The sequence below is a fragment of the Neovison vison genome, chromosome 3 (assembly GCF_020171115.1).
Source record: "Neovison vison isolate M4711 chromosome 3, ASM_NN_V1, whole genome shotgun sequence".
Taxonomy (NCBI): domain Eukaryota; kingdom Metazoa; phylum Chordata; class Mammalia; order Carnivora; family Mustelidae; genus Neogale; species Neogale vison.
This window is the reverse complement of record NC_058093.1, coordinates 67,504,014-67,507,242: the sequence shown is the minus strand read 5'-3', so window position 1 is coordinate 67,507,242 and position 3,229 is coordinate 67,504,014.

Genomic DNA, 3,229 nt, shown 5'->3' with positions numbered 1-3,229 from the left:
TAGTAGGCAGGTGCCCCTTCAACCCATCTGGAATTGAAGACAGTTAGAAGAGGAACCCGACCTGGCTTGTCATGGACAATAAGCCCATGTTCATCACCCCTCTCCCCACCATATTTTTCTAAGCCACTAATACTGAGGGTGTTACTTGTTAAGGCAACAAAACCTAACCTATCCTGACTATCTTGGGGGCCAGCATCTGTTCTCAGTCCAGTTTTAGGTTGGAATAATGTGCTTAGATCCACACCTTCATCAGGATGTTCTAGGCAGGACAGTCCCTTAGAAGGGGCTACAGGCATGTAGGTAGAGTGATCATGTTTACTGCCTTACTGCCACTTTATTTCTGACCACAGGCCCTTCCCATAATCCTTTACAATAGGTTGAGCAACTGTATTATTTAGGATTCTTTTGATTGTAAATGTCCAACTCAGTCCAAATAACACTGGCCCAATCTCTTACACCATACACAAAAATTAACTGAAAATGAATTGAAGGTTTGAATGTGAGATCTGAAACCATAAAACTCCTAGAAAAAAATACAGGCAGTAAGCTCTTTTATGTAAGTCTTGGCAATGAGATTTTAGATTTGACATCAAAAGCAAAGGTGACAAGAGCAAAAACGAAGTGGGACTGCATCAAACTAAAAAGTTCCTGCTCTGCAAAGGAAAGCAACGACAAAATGAAAAGGCAACCTACCAAATGGGAGAAAATATTAGCAAATCATATATTTGATAAGGGGTTAATATACAAAGTATAAAAATAACTCATACATCACAATAGTAAAACAAACAAACAAACAAACCACAACCAGATTTAAAACTATGCAGAAAAGGGGCACCTGGGTGGCTCAGTCTGTTGAGTGTCTGACTCTTTTGATTTTAGCTCAGGTCATGATCTCAGGGTCATCAGATTGAGCCCTGCATTGGGCTCCCCGCTTGGTGGGGAGTCTGCTTCTCATCTTCTCTTTCCCTCTCCCTCTGCTGCTCCCCACCACTCATATGCTCACTCTCTAAAATGAATAAATAAATCTTAAAAAAAAAAAGGCAGAAGACCTAAAAAGATGTTTTCCCAAAGAACAAATATAGGTGGCCAACAGGTATATAAAAAGATGCTCAACATCACTCATCATGAAGGAAATGCAAAGCAAAACCATAGCAAGAGATCACATGACACCTGTTGGCATGGCTATTATCAAAAAGACAAATAACAGGGGTTGGCAAGGATATAAAGAAAAGGGAAACCTCATGCACTGCTGGTGGAAATGTAAATTGGAGCAGCCATTATGAAAACAAAATGGAGGTACCTAAAAAAAAAAAAAAAAAATTGACAGTATAACTACCATATGACCCAGCAATTCCAACTCCTAGATACTTATACAAAGAAAATGAAAACATTAACTCAAATGCATATACCCATATGCATTCCCATGGTCACTGCAATATTATTAACAATAGCCAGGACATGGAAGCAACCTACAACATGGAAATGTCCATCAGTGGATAAATGGATAAAGAGACTGTAGTATATATACACAAGAGAATTTTATTCAGCCATAAATAAAAAAAAGGTAATCTTGCCATTTGCGATGACATGGATGGACCTTGAGGTCATTATGCTAAGTGAAGTCAGACAGAGAAAGATACTGTATGTGGAATCTTAAAATAAAAACGAGATCCAAGCTCATAAATAAAACAGATTGGTGGCTATCAGTGGCAGTGGGCTGGGAGGTGGGAAAATGGGTAAAGGGGGTCATAAGGTATGAGCTTCCGGGTATAAAATAAATCAGTCTTGGAATGTTAAGGTACAGTATAGTGACTATGGTTAATAATACTGCATTGCATATTTGAAGATGGCTGAGAGAATAAATCTTAATAGTTCTCATCACAAGAAAAACGTTGTAACCATAAATGGTAACAGATGTGAACTAGACCTACTGCGTTGTCTGCAGCATATACAAATAGAAATCATGTGCTCCATCTGAAACTAACATGTTACAATTATACCTCAACTTGAAAAGAATTCAGACAGAAATATTCCTTAGACTCCTGTGGTCCCCCCAAAATCTTCTCCAGGACCCGAATGCACCTGCAGTGGAATAAAATACAGAATATGGTCAGAGGACAGACGGTCTCTGCCTAGAAGGAATCTCAGCACCCTGTTTCTGCTAGCTGTCTTGAATAATAAGGACCTTCTAAATGTCAGACTTTGGTCTTGAGGGCCAGAATTCCAACCTGCCTTATCAGATCAGATGTCCCAGTTCCAGGCCCTGGGCTTCTTGCTGACCACCCATGGCCGTAGCCCACCCCCCAGTCTTCTACCTCTTTGGTTCTAGACTCCTAAGTCCGGCTGCTGCTGAGTTCCCCGCGGGCTAACCCGGCTCTCAGGGGTCCCTGGCCCTCCTGGCCACTTTCCACCCGCGTGAATTATCTGCTGCCTCTACCGCGATGTGACGGCTTGCCTCGGAGGGACTAAAACACCATTCACACCCCTGCCTTTGGCAGGCGCCGCGAAGCGACTAAGAAAGGTCAGAGTGGGGCGGGCGGCCGCTGCGGCGGGGCGGAGCCGGTGTCTGCCCACTAGGTGGCGCCGACCGAGCCTGAAGAGAGAACGCGAGCCCGCTGACAAAGAACCACAAAGGCGGTGTTCCTTCGCTTCTTTTCCTTTCCATTTATTCCACTCACCGCCATCCCCACCCCACTGCCTCCAAACCGAAAAGTAACAGTAAAACAAGGCGCCTTTCTGCTTCCGCCCTGAAGGATTCCAGCTTCTCTCAGACTCCCCTGACCGCAGTAACGCAAGAAGGGGCAGCTTTTACCTCAAGTCCGCCATGATCGCCAAAGTAGTTTTGCCACCGGGTGGTAACCGGAGCCCGCTGAGTGCCAGGGACCTTACCTCCTCCCATTCCTTCCTTTCAGCTGATTTTCTCCAAAGCCCACAACCAAGCTTTGCCAAGGGTTTCGTTTTCTTCTCTTTGCTTCTTCCCCCCTTTCTCTGTCTTCTACGTTGGCTCCATTTTAAATTTACTTCGGAAGACAGTGCCGCGGCGGTAGAAAATGGCTGCTATCAACTCAGCAAGACTCAACTACGGGCGCTTTGCGGGGGGAGCATGAGTATCCATGCGGGCACATGTACACCGGGGTGCAGCCTGTGAATTTGCTCCCACAGAGTAAAAACTGAAGCTATGCTGATAAAACACGTTGCTATCTCAAGGTTGGACTTGTGGCCCGAGTTC